We start from the raw sequence: 22,989 nt of genomic DNA, 5'->3' as shown, positions 1-22,989 counted from the left end.
TCCTGTGTATGTACATACATCTACATTACTTCTACTAATGCCTTTGCAGAGCAAATCCATACCTTTCTTATTTCATTCTAACTTGAATAAATGGATTTTGGCCATCAAAAAATAGTATACTTGCAGGCAAAAGCTGATCAAACATTTCAACATCTCCAAGTTATCCACCAGACATGGGAGAGACCTTTTGTCACAGCAAATACATATTGTTTAGTATTAAATATTATGTCTGTTGAATATAAGAATACAGACGTACACAGAAGACAGATTTAACTCTCAGAATACAGTTCCACTATTTTAATGTGCTCTAACTGCAGACCGCTTGCAAAAGTGGCATTCACAGGATTGACGTAAATTTTAAGAACATATTATTAAGAACAAGAATATACAATATTTCGTATTGTATGAAAAACAAACTGCTAAAATTAGATTTTTATTACATGCTTTCCCCCCCCTTCTTCCTCATTAATTAAATGTATTTTTCCCTTACCCATGTAGCACTGTTCCTTGGACCTTCCCAGAGCAAGCTCTTTCAGTCTGGCTTATTGCCCATCCTACATCATCTGAAGGACACACTCTCCAGTATCAGTGTCATTACTTCAAAACCATCACAACTGCTGTACTACTGTCCTTTCCATCATTTCCAGTCTGTGAATTCTTCCAAGCAGAAAACATCCTTGTGTGTGTCAGGCTGAATTTTATGCCCTTTCTCAGGCAGCTGGCCAGTGCAGGAGGGGTGACTCAAATTAACACAGTTAAAATCAGTAACAGATATACGGCAACTCGGAATTAATTCAGGATGTAATTTCATTATTCATTTAATATAATTGTGGGTTGCTGCCAAAAGGGATGCTCCTGTCCTCTCTACACCAGCCAGAAATTCCTTCCTCTCCTTCCCTTGCACCAGTTTGATGATGATGCAGGTAACGTGGCAAGTCAGATCTGCTTACTGCCTCCTCAGTTGTTTTTTCCAGGACTAGTTTTCACTTGGATAAGTGAACTGACTGATGAAAAGGCTCCTTTAGCTCCTTCTGTACCAACTTTTTTCTAAATCTGTCAAGTATAAAGACCTTGCTTTGAGATTTGATTGTAAGAAACTGGGGTTTTTGGCAGTGTTAGCTCTTCAGTTGAATCATGGAGCAGATAAAGTATGTGCTCACAACACTGCCAGATGATATGCAGGGGCCTGTGCTTAGCTTCAAGATATGCTAAATCTAATCAATTTAGATAAAGTGCATACAGAATATAAGACAGAACTCAGTTTGCTAATCTACAATTACCCTACTTTGTTGTAGGGTATTATTCAGGATAAAGAAGAACTAAAATTTCACCTCACAGCCTCTGAAAAGGAACATCAGACCCTCCAGCTCACTTCCCTGCTCCTCCGTCCCCTTGCAGCTGTGACCCAAACCCTGCATGAGGCAGTCTGGCATGCCTGATGGCAACGTGAGCAGATTTAATGCTGACTTTTTGCCAGGCTAGCTTTCTGCTCTTTTAGTGAACTGAATGAGCCTATCAGACAATCACATGAACATCAGGACTGACTCATGTAATGAGGACCAGACTGTGATGAGCTCTGGAGTCAGCTCCAAATCCTGCAGTCTATGTTGAGGATCATGTACAACATACAGAGTAGGCAAATATGCAAATGAAGTTGTTAATTCACTACAGTCTTCATGGTGCTCCTTGGATACAACTAACCAGGCCTATAAATTAACATCTAGTACACATCAGCATGGGCATTCATGTTATAAATTTCTGAAATGGATAGAAGCCTTTTGATAAAGCAGGTAATAATGTCTTATTTCAGTGCGGGTGGAAACAGATATGGGATGCAGCAATTAACCACATCTTATTCCAGCCATTGTGAGCAGTTCTGGGAGCAGTTTGTAAACAGCTGCATGAATACAACACAGACATAGGATAGAAAACACCAACTGCTTCAGCAGGAAATCAAGACTGCTCAGTGTGCCCGAGGCTATCAGCTCCCTGCAAGGTACATCTGCCCAGGTACTGAGACATTAACTCCACAGAGTTCACTGGGATGTGCTTGTGTCAGACCCTGGCCCTTCCCACAAGTGACACTGGGCACACAAGTGCTCCAAGTGACCCATTTCTCAGAAGCAAACTGAAGCAGGGTCTATTACAGTTGCTCTTCTAGGAAGCATCCTGTAGAATGATCCTTTGAAGGATACTAGTGGAAGATCTGCTTTTCAATAGAAAACACAATACCATAAGGCTAAAAGCTGTAGTGTGAGAGAAAGCCACCCAACCTGGCTCATAGACACTAAATTTCAAGAAAAGTAACTATTTAAAAAATGAGGCAACTTGTCAAAAGAGAATTAAAAAAATAAGTAGAAAAAGCAACAAAAAGAAGGAATCCTACAAGGACCCTGGAGACTGTTAAAAATGCTTTATGGGAAGCCCAGGTAATGTGTGTGCCACTATGCAAGCATAAAGAGAGCCACCTTACATCCAAACCCTGCATGACTCAATAGGAAGTTTAAGGAGGCCATCCTGGGAACGGCTGGAATTTAAAAGACGTGGGAACTTTATCCAGATGAGCAAAACAGGAAATCCCATAAGGCATGGCAAACCAAATGCAAATGGGAAACTAAGAGGACTAAAAGAAAGAGAGAATTCAAATGGTCCCTTGGCAGAGGATGCTCAGACTGAGAGTCTGTGTTACTTGTCTACTTGCTAACTATGTTACTCAAACATGTCACAACCAGGAAGCCAGCTACAGAGTGGATGAGATCACCCGACCACCGGATGTTCAAGGGGCATTGCGGAGTGGCAAAGCCATCACAGGCACCCAGCAAATACTTGACATCAGCCATCACTTCCAAAGCTACCATGGAAATCCCACACCAGCATGTTTTGTGGTGCAGACAGAGCACAGGAGTTAGAGCATCCACAGGAACATCAGGTGGTTCAGTACTTGTGAAAACGTTTGAAAGTTAAAACTCATTGAAGAGTTTAATTTATAAACACATTTTTATTCCTGCTACATTTGTAAAACTTGGGGGTGGGGGATGTTTTTCCTAAGGCACAGGTTTGCTTTCTACTGTTTTAGTGAATTGAAGCAGCTCACCCTGTGATCACAGGAGCAAGGGAGCCAGTGCAATGGTGGGAGTGAGGGGAAAGGAGAGGAGGATACGACCCACCATTCAGGAGAACTATTAATAGAGCTCAAATAGTCAAGGTTTTAGAGGTAAATAATTTCAGGACATTAAAAAAAATGGTTTGATACATTCAGGAGAACAGGTCCATAAACAGACACTAGATGGCAAAAAAATAATAAAATGGATATATCCTCCAGTCTCCATAGCCCAACCTGTGTGGATCCTGGGAGAGGAATGGGGAAAAGCAGCAGAAAGCTGGCCAGCCCATAGCTTCTCCCTAAACAGCTTCCCCCACTGCCACTGTTGGAGAACTGGATGACTAGATGCACTGCTGGGCGGGCCAAACAGCATCTCTCTTACGTACGTCTTTATCTAACATACTTCACATGAAACCCTTACCATGCATTTCTCTACATGCTGAAACAAGTGAATAGCAGTGAAGCTCCTCAGCACAGCCTGGGGTGCTCAGCCTGCGAGGAAACTACAGAATTACCTGCCCACCAGCATCAAATTGGTTTTGACTGGGCCTGGATTTGGGCAGTTACTCTTCAATTGTGAAATAAGCATCACCTGAGCAGGGACCCACCACCCTGTAACCCCCCAACTATATATGGTAAGATGGCAGGTTCTGGACAGCCAAGTCCCTCCCTATCACCAGATTAAGTCACCTCACTGTGAAATGCAGATATGAGAGAGATGTATTTCACTATCAGCTGTATCAAAAGGAGGCCAAGAGCCCCAAAACAGATGCCAACCCTCCCTCCCTTGCCAGTAAAACCCATCCATCAATGACACAAACTGCTTAAATTCTTTGTCCAAGTGCAGAATCATGCTACAACAGGCCTGGGATATCATCAGGTATGCTGACCTTCAGCTAAGTTCTGCAAGTTTGATGATAAACAGGATGCTTGAATCTGGGTGGCAGCTGCCTGGAAAACATGTTCATGTGGGTTTCCTCAGTGTTGGTCAGATGATCAGACAAGAAAGAACAAAGCAAGAAAAATTATTTTCCTGCAAAATGCTTTAACTATTTCAGGAATGACATCAGTTGCTTCTGAGGTTTCAGCAGCAGAACAGGGTCAGTGTCTCTCTCAGATGCCCCTGCTCAACATGGCTGCACAGCTCTGAGCAGTCTGGGTCCCAGAGGAGTGTAGGAGGGGGCACAGGGGAGCCAACTGCTGCTGGTTCATAAGCTCTTATGACCAAGTGGCATTTTACCCAAAATAAAAAAAAAGAGCTCTTTCTGATGATGGGCCTGAGCTCTGTTGATCATTGCCACTTGTGGCTGCTCAAGTAATTTGTCACCCTTGACAGGCTCATGGAGCAGTGTTTAACAATCTCATCACAGCCTCATGGAAATCTCTAGGGTCTGATTCCTGGCCATCAGTAACTGATTTCAAATCACTATTCATAAGAACGACTTCTGTTTGAAGTCAATTATAAAACTACATATAAAGCAGATGCCTAAAATATCTTTGGAAGGAAAGCGATGTTTTCCATCAGATTAGGAATGCCTTCCTGAAAGTAGCTGGAGGCCAAAGGAGGATGGCACTCTGTACCAAATATGCCTTCCCAAATTTCAAGTTTGTCAGATAAGACCTAAGGAGGAATCTCTGACCTAATTACTGGGTGCCATGTGCACCCATACCCAGTTTGCTCTCCACAGATACCAGTGGCTGTTCTTGGTTCTGGATGCAAGTTTAGAACTTCCTTCAAAAGCCCTGGCCATTAGTGCCTGAGATCAACCAAAGTATGACAGACAAATCCTCTTGAAGGTGCTTCCTGCCCTGGTGAGATCTTGTCCCTCCAAATCCTAGCCCTACTGGCATTTTAGGCAGGAAAGAATTTCTGTTTCCCTTTTTCTCCATCCTTCTTCCACTCCCTTTCCTCAGTCATTGCCACACTGATTCACATTAAAATTTGTGTGGTCAAAGTTAGAAGCTGAAGCTATCTAGTCAGTGAACTGGACTGTGTAAAAACTTATACCAAGAAAAGAACAGTTTTTACAAAGGTAAGTTGAATCTGCATGGCTTTTGCTGCAGTATCTCTCAGGTAAAAGTCATCTTTTCTTTTTTGTCTCACCCAAACTTCTCCAAACTGAAATCCATGGTGTAGACCAACTCGGAGTTTACTTTCCACTAAGAAACAAAAGTATAAGTTAAGATTATTCCTATTAAGTGAAATTCTGTTTTTTACACTTGGGATACAGCAAGAACATTCATAAGCTTGAGAGCTTCACATCATGTATCTCAGAGTGGAAATCCATGATACCACATCCATGACACTCCAACTAGGACGTAGTTATTGTAAACAAAGCCCTGAAGATGTTAAAACAGAAAGATTTTACTTCTTTCAAAAGCAGCTGAAGATCTCAATACAAGTGATTCAGTTTCAATACTCTAGTTCTGAATGAAGCGGAACCATCACATGGGTTTCACACTTAAGCCCTCCATGTTTAGAAAGACTTGGTTACAACAGATTAATTCCCTATTTCATTCCCTAGAAACCAGCACGAGACCAAGACATACCACACCAAGGCGACAGTGAAGATAAAGCTGAGTACACCAAAGTCTAAAACTAATTCCTCGAGTAAGAACTACTAAGAGGAAGTTTCTCAGAAGTCTCTTCACAGCCTCTTCTGCCGGTGAAGGTGTCACAGCAGAGACATTGCAAGATTTTCATTTACAGGATCTGAATGCAATAGCAGAACAATGTAGGCTGGAAGGGATCTCTTTAGGTCATCTAGCACAACCTCCTACTACAAGCAAGAGTAATTTCAAAGCTGGATCCAGTTGCTCAGGGCCTTACAGATTTGAAAACATCTAAGGATGTAGATTCCTGCATTACATACCATTCTCATCACAAAAAAATTGTTTCCTTTTATCCAATGCAAATTTCCCTTGCTGCAGGTGGAAGATAGATGTATAAACAACGAGATTTTTAACCTGAAAATATCACAGAGCAGAATAAAAATAAAAATGAAAATCCAAAAGTAGTGACTGTTACAGCCACACATCAGCACTATTTAAAAATCCCCTTTCTAAAACTGTTTAATAATGAATAAGGAATCAAGTCAGATACTTCACATTAAAGGCGTAGATGGAGCAGAAATTCATCTCCTGGTAGGTTTTTCAGGGCAGATGTTAGTATGTCAAAACAGCAGGTTTAACATTAAATTGATCCTCACCCCTGAAAAATATTCACTATTTTCCAGAATAAGAACACATGAAGAACTACACAAGATCCATGTAGCACAAGATCCAGTTTGATACAGTTCAAGAGCAAATGCCTAGGAAACAGCAAAAGAATAGCACCAAGTAATACTTCCTCTTTGCTCATACATCCACACATACCTCAGACGAGCGTCAGTCTCTCTCAGGTCCTGTAGAAGGTTCTTCCCTAGTGCACTGAAATGCTGCTGTTCTTTCTGAACACAGAGATTATTTATTCTTAAGCTTTATGAAAAACTGGTAAGGCAGCCTTACCCATGAAATCTAGTTTGGTGCCTCTTTCCTTCCCTAAATTACGAACATCTTTACCTAATATACAGAGAGTACTCTTTAATCCCAACATGACAAAAAAAAAAATTCAATATAACACACACTCCAGAAGATAAATCAATGACTAACTTTTTCCGACAGGCCATTTCTACAGCTCTGAGCAGCTATAACTTTCCAGAAGTCAGCATGTCTTGTCCAGAGAAGGACCTTCCCAATGCAAGGCCCTTCGCAAACTGCAAGCATTACAACACCAGCCCTGACCCTGCAAAAGCCTGTTGATAATACCTTCTCTAAAGACAGGCTAGCTTGCCAACACTCACCTGGAGAGAAATTATGAAATATTTTTACCTGGTTTTAGTATTTCCTTCCTGTTACATGACATTCACATTTCTCCCATATTAACCTTTAAGCAGAATTTAGTTCAAAAGACATTGCTGATGCAGTCATCTCAGAAATAAAATGAGAGCCCTAGTTAGTTCTGGATTGATTTTATTCACTCTGATATTACTTTTTTCCCCTCCCTCTCCAAGCTTCATTGCCTTATCTTTTTGGAAAATGGCAGATACATTTGCCTACTCCATGTCCAGTATTGCAATTTACAGCCATGAATTCTAAAGAAACCCTCAAAAGAGATTTAAAATGTTCTGCAGGAGGGTAGTCATACCATAAGATGTAATTAAGACAGTATCAGTCAGGTGAATTGTGGTACTAACAGGTGCCAAATCCAATTGTAAAGAACATCATATTAGTTTAAGCCACCATCACGGAACCAAAGCATAGATTCTCTTTTGAGCCTCCTCCACAGCAATTTAAGCTAATGAGTTTTAGCTCACTGGTGGAGAGGTCTAAGAGCACCCACAGAGCATAACACAGTTATCTGTCAACCCCCAGTAACCCAATTACTCTGGATCATACATAATACTTTAAAGGTAAAATCATAATAACCCACCTTACCACAGAGTACTCTCTCACCATCTCAAGAGCCTGATTCAGCCTTGGGCACAGCCATACCCTGCTCAGAAGCGAGGTGTCCCTGGGCAGACATCAGCCTTTCCCGGGGAGCGAGGTCCCCGAGGCCACGTGCTCACACTGCAGCTCAGCACATCACAGCGGTTACAATGGAGGGGTTATCTGGCAACACCAACAGACCCCATTGCTCCTCTCCCTGCTCTTTCAACCTCCAAATATCTCAAAGATTTGCAGATTGGGGTAATATCTTTTATTTAACTAGCTGGAAATAATGACAAGCTTTTGTGACCAGAAGCCCTTTTCCAAGGCAGGAGCAGATGTTAAACTAAAACACAACTCAAAGCACAATTCACCTGAGCAGTCTGTGAGTTTAAGTGACATGTCTCTTTACAATTAAGTAAAGAAATGTTTAGCAAGGTGCTCTGAATCAGCGTAAAATGGCAAGAAATTAATTTTGTCAATGAATATGTGAACACAACAAGCCACAGGTAATAAACCACAAATAAATAGCACCTGTACATTGGAACGATGTCCAATTTCCATGAATCCAAAACGTTCTCCTTCAGTCTGTCCTTTTCTAAATCCTATGGAGCAATCCCAAAATAACACTACTGCCACTGGCTGGTATTTTATTGTTGTGTTATTTCTGTAGAAGCTGAAGCTGGAACTACCCACCACAACTCACTATCAGACAAAGAGGATACATCAGCTCTCGCTGTCACAGAAGTTTTAATCCTTCAATAACAACCACAGAATACCAGCCACAAGACTGTACGAACTGTAGTTGACTTTACTAGGTATTTCCACCAAAACACTTTGTTGAGAAGTCACACTGATTTTGCCCAATGAAAAATGATCAGAGGGGCTCTTTCAGCCTGCCAGGCTTCCTATTCCTACTCCAACATTCAAAAGGATTTCTCTTACGAACAGAGCTCTAAGGCTAAGCTTTCAAAGCCCTGTGAACAGCTTTCTGATGAAGTGTTACCGCAGAATAAATCAGTCTAAATCCAGGGAATTGTTCCAACAGATTAAAACCTCAATGCCAAAAAGCAAAGAGACGGTCCTGCTCCCACTTTATAAATATCTCACTTTGTTTTGAGCCTGTCACCCACTACTTTCATTTGGTGGTCTTAGTCCTTTTATCAGAAAAGACAGTAAATAATGGGTTCATATATGCTCCATGCTAATAATACTTTATATGCTTCATCATACCCTCTTCAGAGATACCTTTTTGAGACTGAAGAGTTTTATCTCTATCATTCTATATAAGGAACTAATTTCACACCTTTGATGGTGCTTGTCAACCCTTTCAGGATCTCTCAGTTTCACTAAGTCTTTAAGAGCGATGAGACCAGTACGCATGCAGCATTCACAACATGGGTGCACTATGGATTTACACAGCAGTATGTTTCCTAGTTTGATCACTTACTTTTCCACAAGCACCTAACTCTCAATTTGCTTTTCCAAACACCGAGATAATATTTTGAAAGAATTGCCTATTATAACCCTCAAGTTTCATCTATGGCTGGAAAGCCAATTCAGAGCTCATCACTACACACATACAGTGGGGGCTGTTCTCCAGGTGCACTACTTCACTACACTGAATTTAAAATGCTATTTTATCACTCTGTGCCATAGGATTTTTCCATGTTTCCTCAAAGTTAACTCTTCTATTTACCATCATAAATTAATTTTTTTATCAACAAACAAACATTGTCACCTCTCTTCTATTTATTTTTCTGACTTTGACTTCTCTGTGCTTTTGGCCTCCACATCATTCTCTGGCAACGGCTAACACTGTGAAAACACTGCATAAAATAAATCTTCCTTCTGTCCAATTTACAGCTAAATTTTTATTGGATGTCCCAACAGTCTTCATGCTCTCAGAACTGCCAGTTATTCTTTACTCACCTTCTGTGCCACTCATGCTTTCATAAAGCTTTATTACGTCCTTTTGTTCCCTAAGTGGCTCCCTTCCAAGGTGCAAAGTCCTAAACTGTTTAATATCTCCTCCTCTTTCTTCTCATTCCATGCCTTTGCTCTCTCTTGTCACCTTTCTCTCTCTTTTCTAGTTCTCTTATACTCAAAGAATTTGCCAGAAATTATGCTGATAATGAGCTCCAGTGTAGATTATGTCTAAGATTTTACTGCTCTATAGGACCATTTTCCACGCTTCTTCAGGGAGATATATCAGGATTTCTCTTTAGAAATGTGCATTAATACTGTCACATACCTTCATAAATGTGCACGCAACCTTCCACATCACCCCTGCTTCCCCCACCACTCCCAGAATTAGGAATTCTGTTAAAAGCAGTTTTTTATTACATCATTTTAAATCTAAGCTGTTCATATTCTTTGCCCTTGGCCTCAAGTTGACCTAAATTTTCATTTATTTTTTTTTTAAATCAGCCCTTTTATGTACATTTTCTGCATTTGTGTATTAGCTACACAAAGTTAATGCCTGGAAGCTTCAAACAAAGACAAAATTGTCCATCCACTACAGCAGTGGAGAAGTCCTATACGCCTCTACTTGTTCAAGAGCTTCAATCAAAAGAAGGACACAGTGGGAATCATTACAGACTCAGGCGTCCATTTCTTTTCAAAACAACGTGTTGATCTAATTTAGTTTCAGTAGTTCACCCTAATTTATTTTTAGGCTGTACTTTTGGATTTCTTGGACGCTTCAGGTAATGTTTCTTATGTTAATATTCAACACGGTAAAGTCAGAAGAGATCAGCTTCATTCATCTGTCTGACCCTCCTGCCTAGCACAGGAAAACGAATTTCTCTATACAATTCCTTCAGCAAGCCATGCATGCTGGAATTGAGCGGTGCCGTTTCTCTTGGGATCTTTTGAACCAGCACTGATTGACTTTCCATTTAATGAAGGGACCAACACTCTCCATTGCAACCCAATACACTGGCACCTGATACACTCCTCCTGTTAAATATGCACCTCAGGTAGAGTTTAAATGTTTTGGTTTTCCTTCAAATGAAGCTGTAATCGGGAGAAACAGAGAAAGAGGTAAGAGCTCCAAGGCCACCTCCCCTGCAGTGACTCTGCAGCCAGTCTGGAGTAAAACACACACCCTCCCCTTACCACCACTGCCCTGCAGACAGATTGAAAGCTGTTTTCTACCTTTTATTACCCAATCACCAGTAATAAAACTCGTTGCTCTTCATCTAGCCACTGCACAAGAAAGAAAGACAGCACAACATTGCTCAACCAAGCTCCTTACTAGACCAGCGGCGATGGCAATCACCAAATTGTGTTAATGCAGGTGCTCAGAGGAAAAGGCAGCAGGTGTCATTTTTGAGATGTGACTGCTCATCCCTTAAAAATGATGAGTATACAGGTATACCAGTAAAAAAAAAAAAAAAAAAAAAAAAAGGATGGAACTTTCTAATAGCTGCACAGAAATCACTACAGTCCTTGTCTGTTCAGCCAGATAACAGGAAGAGTTCCCTCTCCTGCTGCAACTGCATTCATGAGCTTGGAGGCACCAGAGCTCCCGACCAGCCCCTAGGAGCACAGCACCTCCGCTCCCCACACCCTGGCTTTCCCTGTACCTTTTATTCACACAGATGCTTGAACCATGCTGCACGGATGCAGAAGCCAAGATTGCAGAACAAGTCCCTTGATTTATGGAAAGGTGATTGCCAGTCTTGAAAGCTAAGGCCCCAGACTATGAAAAGCAATTTGGAGTCTCTGCTGCTGGGAAGACCTGGGGCTCTCTTAAAAATGCAAAAGAAAATTTGAGTCTAGTGATTTATGATAGGATAAGAAGACTTCAGACTTCACTAAAGGAAATGTTTAAATATCAGGATTTAAACTTTGTGAGCCTTTCCTTATTGAAAGCTTTGACAATACTAAGACTGTATTCGCTTAAATAATTTTTAGACCAACAAGGTGACTGGTGATGGCTTCTACTTAAGCAGTTTATTTTAACGTGGAGACATGATAAAAATAGCAGCATAAGTGCCATGTTTACAATCAATCCACAGCCCAGAATGACGTTTGAAGACTAGAGATCTGAGAAAACATTAATACATCACATCAAAGAAATCAAACTACAGAAAAGCAAGATGCTTGCATTACAACACTTCTTGGTTCATGCAGTTAATGCTCAGGTCACAAATTAAGCTTTCTGGTGCATACACTTCAAGCCATTTCAATCTTTTGCCCCACCAACTACTACCTACCAATCAGAAAATGTGAAGAGATTTATATTCTGGAGACCTCCATAAAAGGTTGAATAATATTTCTGCCTAAACAGTTCCTATTTTATGAAAATTAAGTACTGACAGTATTTCTCCTGCCTTTATGTAAAGTCTTAGATTCATATTCATATTCCTATTCTACTATGAATTTCTCCAAAGTTTACTATACCATACAATGAACAATATTCTATTTCTTAATTTTTTTATTTTTTATTTTTACAGAGAGCACAAGCTTCTCTGGCTAACTGTTTTATTGCTTTCAAGGTTAAGAGACTGCTGTCTTTAACAAAGAAGAATGAAGCCATTAAAGTCAACGGGGGGAAAAAAAGCAGTTATCTTGTGAAAGGCCAAAGGAAAAACCTTCACTATCCTTCTACTACTGACAAAAAATATCTGATGCTCAGTGAATGCCTCCATCTGTCTGAGAAATCCTGTGCAACACAATTTTAGAAGCTGGTGTTTGAAGACTGTCTTGTGCTTGTTTTGCAACCTCAATAAAACATTTTTAAAATGAGTTACAAAAAGATTAAGGTTTTTTTCCAGACCAAAACAGCTTCTCAGGATAGATGAGAAGAGCAGCTCAGCCTCTGTGCTGCAGCATCACTGCACACACTGTTTCTGCTGGAAGCGCAGCAGAAACGCACTGTCTGGGAGCAGAACCAAGGATGCTGTTTGCAGCTCAGCCATGAGCAACGTGAGCACACAGCTCACTGTCCCTTTCAAAGGCATCTTCTGCTCTGCATCACAGCATCACAGACACCCATCTGTTCTTCACTATCAAGGTTTAAGTGTCCTCCAGGAATTCTGCTCCCTTTGGGATATCACAGTTAATAAAAAAAGCAGGACAACAGACTTCTAAGAAGTCTTTAGGGGTCACTGCACTGCCAAAAAAACCCTGTGATCAGTGAGGAAATACCATTTTCCAACACCTAAAAACACCACCAAAAATGGAATACATTCATGTGGAAGAGGCACAGGAACCCCTCCTGAGTAACCAACTGGTGAGCACTACAAATTGTTTTAAAGACATTTTTATACTGGTGAGAGTGGCAGCATACATATAACTATAGCGGCCTCAAATTACCCTTGAAAACATTTCATTTAGGCAGTTACTACCAGGCATAACAATAAAAGCCATTTCTCACAGTGTAAGCTGAATCACTATCAGAAGGGCTTGATGGTCTCATTATACTAGTGAAGCTTCTGTAGTACACACGTGACCTGTCAGCCCTGGCACTGAAGCTATTGCTTCCCAGATTTCAAAGGACTGCTGAAATACCCGGATACAGGAGTTGTCATAAAGCCAATAATCCTCTATAACAGCAACTGTCAGGCTACCCAAAATTTGGGAATCACTGCCAACATTCCTATGCATTTGCAAAGACTTCATGAAGACAACATGAGAGTACACATCACACAAAATATATCAATTCATATTCAACATGCATGAACAGAAACAAAAAACAAAACAGCAAAAAGCATTTGGTAAGAAGGGTGCAAGAAGTCTCCAGCACTGTCTTGGTATGACTGTCTCAGGCCAGAGAGGGGCCAGAAAGGCTGCATGCATCCGTAGCCAGTCAGGTCATCTTTATTTTAATAAATAAATAAATAAATAAAAATCTTCCATTCACCACCAAAAGTATAGTTATTTCAGAAAGTAAGAATTTTTTGGGTGGAGGAATGGTGTTTCCCACCCCAACACCTCCACCACCTATGCTCTCCAGCATGCCACAGAACCACGGAAGTTCAGAACAACCAGGATACTCCCCAAGGAAATCATGTCAGCAAAGGTCTCTGACTTCCTTGCAGGCCTGGGGTATAAACCTGGAACACTAGCTGAGTGACAGGGAGTGCTGCAGTAAAGTCAATCACTCTTCAGGCAAGTAACATCTCTAAGCAAGAATCACGTCTGAGATGGCTCCCTTCATTAGAGAACATCCGCAGAAAATTCATTCAGCAACTACTCACACAGAGCAGTCTGGACACTTACCCTCTTACCACATGCAATACATCCAGACAAGCGTATATTCAAATACAATGAATAACCTGAGCTAAAGGACAAAATCAACCTGCTTTAAGCCCCATTAGCTCCTTTTTTAAGGAACATTCTCCAACTGCAAGCATCACACTCAGCAATTGCACATAAATAACCCTTCTGGGTGTAGAAACCAGGAGAAATCCCAATGATTTATATTTTCTAAGATTTGGAATGCTGCTGAAAAGATCAGAGAGATAGCTTTTGTGAGCAAGAGAGATCACACAAGTGCTCGGTTTTCTGAAGCTTGACTGGCAGCAGGACTTAGACTTTGTATTGTTTGTGGCATTTTAGTGGAAGTTTAGAAAAACTTTGTGAACCCCTGGAATCACAGCCAACTTGCCTCAGCTCCTGCTTCATGTGGTCAGCCCCATGACAAACTCCAGGAGCAGAATAGCTACGAGTTCCAAGACCATTTAAAAACAGCTACAAATGCACAAATTAAGTGTCCAAAAGATAACAAACATCTGGATACCACCCAGCTGGTACACTGCTTCTGCTCAGTGTGGTCAAAATAATGTTTTAAACCTTCACCCTCTTACGGCAAGACCCCATGTACTGCCAAGTTCCCAGGCTGGGGTACAACTGAGTTGCTACAGCACACAGACCCTATCACCACTTTTCCCTGGGGATGGAGGCCTCGCTTTTTTTTTTAATATGTCACTGAAAAAATAAATAAATAAAACTGACACTTAGCTCTCCAAAAACCCAAATTGCTTTAAATTCTTCCTGGAGGCAGAGATAATCTGAACTTCTTCATTAACTCTTTTGTACAGACAAAGCTACAACCTCCTCTGTGCTTTTGTATTCACTCTGCTGGAAAATTCCAGCCGTTTTTGCAATTTAGACATTTGTGTCAAAATCTTCATGATGATGGGCCAGTAACTGAAAAATTGCAGTTGACAGTCCTAGATTACTCTGTGCTGGCTCCTCAGTCATAATCATTCAATTATATGACACAGCAGTATGAATGAGCGTGGTACCAAACACTACAAAGTGACAAATGCACCAGTTGTAGTCAGGGAGACAATGTTACAACCCTGCATTTGCAGACTGACACAGGCAAGTGCAAGGTCTCACCAAGGAGACATCTTGAACAACAATCTTCTAAACAACTCCTCCTTCCTTTTGTTTCTTCCAACACCATAACAGCAGCTATAGCATTTGCTTTATACAGGTATTGTACTGTGTAAAATGCTGAAGAATAATACACCTCCTTTTAAAGCAATGTCCTTGCTGCAAACCAGAAGCCAGCAGACCTGTGGTCCCACAGTTCAGCTCCCAACTCCAAGGTATTCCCAGACTCCCCACACACCGAGATCTCAGCAACACAACCATACTCACCTTTGCAGGAATGGAACTAGGAGGCCACTCACTGCCAGGTGATCTGGCAAATTATTTATTAGCCAAACATGAACCAGATGGAATACCTGCGAAGTGTTCCATCCATTTACTGCTAGAAGTAACCAAAAGCATTTAGGGCATACAAGCTCCCTTACTGACTTTTTTTTTTTTTTTTAAATAATGAATGTTCCCAATTAACTTTTTATCTTAAAAATGTCAGGAAAGTATAATTTTGTTCTGTGGCTGAGCTAATCTACGTGCAAATTTTCACCAAGCTCTAAGCCTTTCTCTCTGTCAGCTCATGGATAAAGCTCAATTGCATTGTAAAATGAGAAAAAAATCTTCCCTGGCTTTCCTGAGGACCATAAGAAACATATTTGGCAACTTCTTGATCTGGACTGAAGGAAAAAAGAAGTTGAATTTGTAACAAGGACCATTTATTTGATGAAAATCATGTCAGAATGAACTACATGAGCAAAATAGCAAAGGTAGAATACTATACAACAGTTAAAAGCGTCTCTATAAAACTGTGTGCTTGCTTGACACTCCCAACACTGTTATATTAATTCTCCAGCCATGGCAGAGACAAACCATGCAGCACCTGAACTGGCAGCACCAAAAAAAGCAGACTTAAACCACCCCCCAAGCCCCCATCTTCTACCATCTGGAAAATAAAGCACAAAACCACTTATAAGCCCTCCTCTTCTGGAAGGAAATAGGCCAATCCAAGTCATATAAACATACATTTACACAAATCAAGTTTTTCTTTCTGCCTATGCAAAGGTAGAAACACCTAAACAAACTGGAAAAAACCAGACCTTATTGGCTAAGCAATACATTTCAAAGCTACCACAGCCAAAAGAAACTGTTAAAAACAGAAGCATCTAACTTCAGTTCTCCACACAAAGACAACCCAAAAAACCCCTCAGCAGAAAACTGTTATTATGTATGACAACAGAACTAGTGAATCTGGATATGAATTTTCAAGAACACAGCTGAAAAGCCTATTTAGTGAACAAATTTCATTAAAGACCTATATTCTTTGTATTTAGGAAACTTAAAGGTACATAAACCCCAAATAATTCTAGCATTTACAAAACACTACAAGGGCATCAGTAGCAAAATTTGTGAATTTCTAGTTATGTATTTTTGAAATATTTATGATGCAATTGTTCCTAATAAATTAGAATAAAGTCCATATATAGGATAAAAAGTAATACTAGATCCCTATTAATTTACATAACTGCACTAAAACCCACTCCTTCTTCACTGTCTTTGTTTAAAGAATTCCAGATATTAACCCACAGTCAGATTGGTTTTCTGCCTTGGTACAGTGAAAGAGTCCAAGAAGCAGTCACAAAATCAATCAAATTAATACCTAGGTGCAATTCATATACCGAGTCATACTAATCTAACTACAGCATCAAATTCATGCCAATTTGAAATAAAAAGTGCAAGTCTGTGCACAGACACTTACACTGCCTTCAGTCTAGACTACAGTTGAGCCTGTAAGGTCACAATTTCAATCATCAGCAGCAAGCATAGAAATATGCACTTATCTAACTGAATTGATTCTAATTAAACCCACACATTTGTATACTATCAGTACAGCAACACTAAATCAGCATTAATTTATAATTTGCTGGGTTCATTTCCAGCCAGATCTGCTTCCAGACTGGATTCACTGCACAGCCGCAGGAGTGCTGGAGGGGAGCATCAGACAGGGCTGTGAGGACGGGCAGAACCTCTCCATTCACAGGGGCGTTCATGGCCGTGGGTTTATAGCAGTGACAAAACTGCAATACAAGATAACATTCGGATAGCCACTGAACTTCGGCAGCTCTGCAGCTAGAAGATAAATGGGAGAGCCCTCCCCTGGACTAATAACTAGCTGAAAACAGATGACAGAAGGTAGGCATAAATGGTCAGTTTTCACAGGGAGGGAGACTGCGAGGAGCCTTTTACAGTGTATAGCAGAGCACTGCATTCATAAACAATGTGGAAAAAAGGGCAAGGAGTGGAGTGAATATAGGCTATCCTGATAGTAAAGAGAAGGGCTGACTGAAGACCTGCAGAAAAACCCTGTGAGGCTGAATAATCGGGAAATAAAATAACAGAAGAAATTCAGTGCAAATAAAGTAGCAGGCCAAAGAAAAATCACCCTAATTTCACATACAGAGTGATGTGCTCCAAAGTGATTATTAACATTCAGAAAGTCTTGCTGGAGTCATGACAGACTGATAAAAGCATCAGCTCACAGCCATTCAACATACTAAAAAAAAATAAACCTAATGTTAGGAAATGATTGGTAATTAAACCACCATACAAAGCTACAGAATGTCTGCAGCTTAAATCCTGGATGCAGTGCCTATTCCTTCATTTCAAGAGGACATAATGGAAGAGGAAAATATTTTTAAAGAGGAAACAAGGTTTGAAAAGATGAATAATGAGGAATAATCAATTAGGCTAGAGTTATTCTGCCTGGAAACAGAGATTACTGCAGTGACATATGACAGAAGCCTATAAAATCATCAGTTGCATGGAGAAGGTAAACAGAGATCAGTTGTTCACTGTTCCAAACAATACAAAAGCTAAGAGATAGGAAATGAAGATAGCATCTGTCAAGTTCAAAAGAAAACAAGCAGAGGTGGTTAGCACCTACAACACTATTTTGTGCTCTGGAAGGTCTCCCCTGGGATGTGTCAGTGCTATACATTTAAATGGACTGGAGACACGGGCAAGTCCCCAAAAGAAAAATACATTAACAAAATAAAAGCAAACAACATCTACCTCTTGACATCCTGCAGCTCATGAGAGACAAGAGGGCTATCAGACAAAGTTTTATATAATTTGCCCTGACCTTATGCTCTTCTCTTTGGTCATTGTCAGGAAAGGACAGCAAACAAGATGGTTCCACCTGATTCTATGGCTGTTCTCACACTACAAAAATCAATTACATCTCTGGTACTCCTTAGCCCTTCTTTGAACTCACTCAACTTGCTTACCTGGCAAAAGCTGATGTTCTGGGGAGATGGGGACACAGGGGGGCTGGATTAGTGCCCTGCTTATTTAACAAACTGAACTGTTTCAGAAAAACATCCAGTAAATGCTGGATGTGGTATGAGACAGAGCAAGAATAGGACCAATCCTTTTGCGTGCCAACCAGTCATTAATCAGTTTAAGATGTAACACGCAGCTTCATCACCAAAATACAGACGAAAAGGAAAGCAGTAGGTTGCCTATATCCTCTGTTTGAACACACAGGGAAAAGCCACAATTCCAGCTCTTGCGGGAGTAAAAAAAAAAACAAGGGGCCAGTTTCACATTTTTAATCCATCTGGTAATTACAAAGAGAGTCTGGTGGTTACTTTAAAATTAAATATTACCTTTATAACGTCTACTGTATTCATACTACGTAAAGCAAGGAACACCCCTTTGGTGAACTAAAACCCGTTGTAAATTCAGAAATGCATCCAAGTCTGCTAAGGATGACAGCCAAATGAAAACAAAGCTATTCCTCCCTGTGCTTCCCACGGCATCAATTTGATTACTACATTAAATGGTGCTACCTCAGTCACAAAAGCCAAGGGGATATGACCAGACAGAAAAAGGTGAATGATCAGTAAGAATATATTATTAAAAATCCAGCAAGTCCCATTTACAATTCAGAATTTACAAGAATAGAACTGAAGACCAAGAGAGATGATTAAAATCTCTCATCAACTCTGATTTGCACAGTAGAAGGCACAGTCACCCAGTCCTTCCCATGTCAGGGCCAAATCACAACTGCTTTGCTTAATAATTGACCTGATCTGGCCAGAATATTGAGAATTCCCAGGGTAAAGCAATACAGAATTTTCTTATTCCTCCAAAACCACATTTGTATGAAAATAAGACACTGAGATGCATCAAGACACATACCAGGAACATTTTCTTCAACAATACACAGAGAAACAGTAGCAAAACAGTCCTCTGTTCTCCTTGAACTATGGCAGATTAAACCAGACTGTAATAATTACGGACACAAATAGTCTTAACCGGTACTGCGCAACTGTCCAACATGAGGCTTAAGAGTCATAAGCAGCAGAGGCATATTTACTTTTATCCAAGATACAGCTGACAGATGATGAGCACAAGATAAACCCTGATAACGGAGGACTATGGTGTCAGCACTGCCTACAGAAATAGAACTCACTGAGTGTTTGGCTTTACTTTTTTCCAGGAAGCAACAGTGGTAGCAATCCAGCTGAGCTATTATTTGTGAGAATGACAGGTAAATAATTAAAAATTAAAATCCCTATTCTGTTACATATGAAAACTGAACCTCCCCAAAAATTAAAAGCTGATTTGCTTTTTCCTATTTATTTTTTTTATTTTTGTGCTTAGACTATATTATGACCATAATATTTTGAGCTTCTTACTAAAAATACCATACCTATATATTACTACTTAGCTATAACGTTTGCCTTGAGCATGCAACAGAGGAATGTTTAAGAAAACTGTCCTAGAAACATCTTTAAGAAAATTTCCTACTATATCTTTAAGGAACCAAAATATATGTTATATGTAATAAAGCCTCTGAAATCTAAATGTACCATTACACTTACGCTTTCCAATGAAAAACACTAAAGAGCCTGTCATGTATGACCAATGTGAAATATGAGCTGCCAACAGAAGCACTGGAGAATATTTCTGAAGGTGATCTGAGATCAGGAAAATGCAAATTAAACAGTTTTGTTAATTTCAATTAGTTTTTAACCTTAGATACAAAATGAGTAGCTAGGAATGTAATTATAGCCTCCAGTAATGCTGCTTCCAGCAGTTGTTTAATTTTCATTTTATAACATTTCCAGCTTCTACATTCTACATTCCAGCATTTGCAAACAAGTCAATATCAGCCAAGTATATAGCCCACACTAAGTTTCTGCCCTCAAGACAAGTTTCAGTGACTCGTGTGCCATGTGCAAGCTAAGTTTCGAAATCCCAAACAAATAAATGAAATTGGAACAGTCATTGCCAGCCCTGAGCTGTCTGCACAATCCCAATCCAATGGCTAATAATCCAAATGAATCCTAGTGACTGCCTTGCTTCTTCAGGAGTCTATCCCCAATTCAGCAAGACACACACATTTGGCAAGTCCTGCTCCCCTAGTCCAAGTTATTTTGCTAGAAAAGCTCCACACTGATTTTAAACTCAGCTCTTAGACTTTACATTACCTTTTTACTTTTCACCATAGACTGGTGCTAAAGACGGTTTGACAGGCTCCAGGATTTGGAAGACTGTTGTCCTCTTGTTTCTACAGAAAAGGAAAGGCAGAAGCTAAAGTAATGAGCCCCCAAGTCCTCCTATCTGAACACAGGAGACTCATGAGTGTGCCTGACACAGGAAGCACAAGTGGATTCTTCTTTACTTGTAATCCCCATCTTCTCGTCACTTCAGTATTCAAGCACAAAAAACTCTCTGGGCTTCCCAGATGCAAACCCTGACATGTACCAGGCCTTTCCTATTTGCTGGAGCAAACACACATGTGACTGACTCACCCCAGTTCTGCTACAAACTTTGACTGTGATTCACGTGTTGTGACCGCACTGTATTGCGACTTGATCACGCAGTGGTTCCAGACTCCTCAGACTTGAGAGGAATCAAAAACTGGATCAGACACCAGGCTCTCAATTGGCGGTGCAACACCCCAAGCAAGGCATGGCCACTGAGCCAGCTGACGGCACTCCCAACACCTCCTGGGAAGCCAGTGACAGCACTACACAGCATCATTTGTTTTGTAACACTGCATTTTCTGCGCCGGATTTTATAATGATGATTTTTAAGACAGTAGAAGCATCTGACTTTGCTACAACGTTTTGAACTACTCCCTACGACTTACACTAAATATAAAAAACCAGAAATGGACATTGACCTAAAGTGATGATGCAAGTCAACAAAAAAATTTTTACAAGCTATTCCTTGCTCATTCACATACTGACAAGACTGTACTGAATTGAAGAAAAATGCCCTCTTTTCATTGTCCAAAATAAATAATACAACAGAGAATTTTGAGATCTGAATACCAGAAAGAAAAGCTACAGATGAGAGCAAGCAGGAAGCCCAGAGCACTCCTGTCCATTAGTTACATGAAAAAGATAATCTCTGCAATAAAACCAGGGGCAGTTTCGAGGCGTTTCTCTTCCTCCCCAGCGAAGCCCCTTATGACGAGGGATTATCTCCTAAACCCAGCTCCGTGAGGGAGCGGTACTTTCCTCCGGCGTCTCGTAACGGCAGAGGAGCCGAACCGAGCCCTCCCTCCCTCAGCGGCGGCCTCTCGCCGGGTGACGCCGGCGACAGCGACGGCCCGGGCCCCTGCGGGCTGCGGCCGCCTCAGCGGGACCCGCCCAGAGAACACACCCCCGACCCCGCTCAGGTAACCCTCGCGGCGTAACCATTCACTGACGGCGCCCCGGGCTCGGGGAGCGGCGGCAGCGCAGGGCTCGGCGGGACAGACGGTGCCTCCGGGCGCGGCCGCCGCTGACCCTGGCCCGCCCGCGGAGCCGCCGTGCGGCACCTGCTACCGAGCGGCAGCCAAGCGCCTCGGTGCTGCTGCGTCGGCACCTAATAGCAGCGGAGGACGCGCGGAGCCAGCCTAGGGGTGTACCGGAGCCGCTGCCGGAGCTCACCTGGACAGCAGGTACCTCAGCACCTCCGGCCGCCGCGGCATGCGGGGCACTCTGCGCCTGCGCGCTGCGCTGCGGAGGCCGCACATGCGCGGGGGCCGGGACTACAAACAAGATGGCGGCCGGGCGGCGAGCCGGCGCTGAGCGCCATCTTGGGGGTAGTTCCTCCGGCACCGCCCTCCGCCCGGGCCCCGGCCGCCTCTGCCGGGCTGCAGCGGCCCGCCCGGGCGGGAGGCAGCGCCGCTCTCCCGGGCGCAGCGGCGTTTCCTCAACGGCGCCGGCCTCCCCACGCCTCTGGTGTGCGACCCGGCCAGGCCCAGTTCTTCCCGCCTCGGCCCCTCCTGGCTCTCACAGCGGTCGCTGGAGCGCTCAGAGCAGGATAGGGCTCCCCGGCGGGCTGGGCGCGCTGCCAGGCTACCGAAGCCCCAAGCACACGCTTGCCTGTGCGTCCCAGTGGTGAGCGAGGTCGGGGCAGCGACCCACCCCGGGAAGCTGGGGCTCGGCGTCACCGAGGCCGGAGGCAGGCGAATTGCAAGCTAAGGGAGCCTGCCTGCAGCCAGCCCTGGAGCCGCTCCAAACCCGAAACGCCTCTTGCGTTGGTTTTAGTTAGGTTGGTTGGGGTTTTTTTTTTCACCTCCAGAGGTAAGACTAGTTTCTTGGAAGGCCAAACAAATCTGCTTGTTCCTTCCCCCACTGGAGATTCTGGCAATGTGCAAGTGTGAGTGTTGGGGGAGCCCTCCCCGAGGTCACGGTTATCCCCCTGTACCCACTGCCTGAGTCCATGAAGGCAGCCATCCCCAACGGACAGCAAGCTCTGTGCAACCCCTGGCGTTTCAGCTGTACCCCGAAGGGGTGCGTGTGCTGTCCTCTACCGCCTGCTGCCTGCCTGCCCCTCTTCGGGAGCGTCTCCAAGTGGAAATACTTGGTTCCCAGGTCAGTGTGGCATCCTCAGCACGTCTCACCTTCCCTTTAGTAGGGCCCTGTCCCAAACATTTAAAAACAAGGTATTGCCAAAACTTAATCCATATTCCGGTTTCTGGTGCCACCCTGTGGTGCTTCATACTGCTTCTACCTTAGTTCTTAAGTAATTACAAGCTGTTACTGAACAGCAACGGCGGAGGGTAGGCAGAG

The 22,989-nt window shown here is 42.2% G+C and overlaps 1 protein-coding gene across 5 annotated transcripts in view; it reads right to left on the bottom strand.

Moving 5' to 3' along the window:
* NDRG3 (NDRG family member 3) overlaps positions 1-21,991 on the bottom strand; it is a 63,879-nt gene extending 41,888 nt beyond the window's left edge. For 2 of the 5 annotated variants that reach the window (XM_069808516.1, XM_069808526.1), the window contains exons 1-2: positions 21,862-21,963; positions 20,410-20,489 (exon numbers count right to left, since the gene is read on the bottom strand). The gene's annotated coding sequence lies outside the window, so the exon portion shown is untranslated. Of the gene's footprint in view, positions 1-20,409; positions 20,490-21,861 lie in introns of all 5 variants that reach the window. The other 3 variants (XM_069808560.1, XM_069808544.1, XM_069808535.1) reach the window with 3 other exon arrangements.
* Positions 21,992-22,989: the final 998 nt, after the last annotated feature.

This window comes from Haliaeetus albicilla, chromosome 2, assembly GCF_947461875.1.
Source record: "Haliaeetus albicilla chromosome 2, bHalAlb1.1, whole genome shotgun sequence".
NCBI lineage: Eukaryota > Metazoa > Chordata > Aves > Accipitriformes > Accipitridae > Haliaeetus > Haliaeetus albicilla.
The sequence above is the reverse complement of the archived record's forward strand: the minus strand, read 5'-3'. Positions and strand labels throughout refer to the sequence as shown.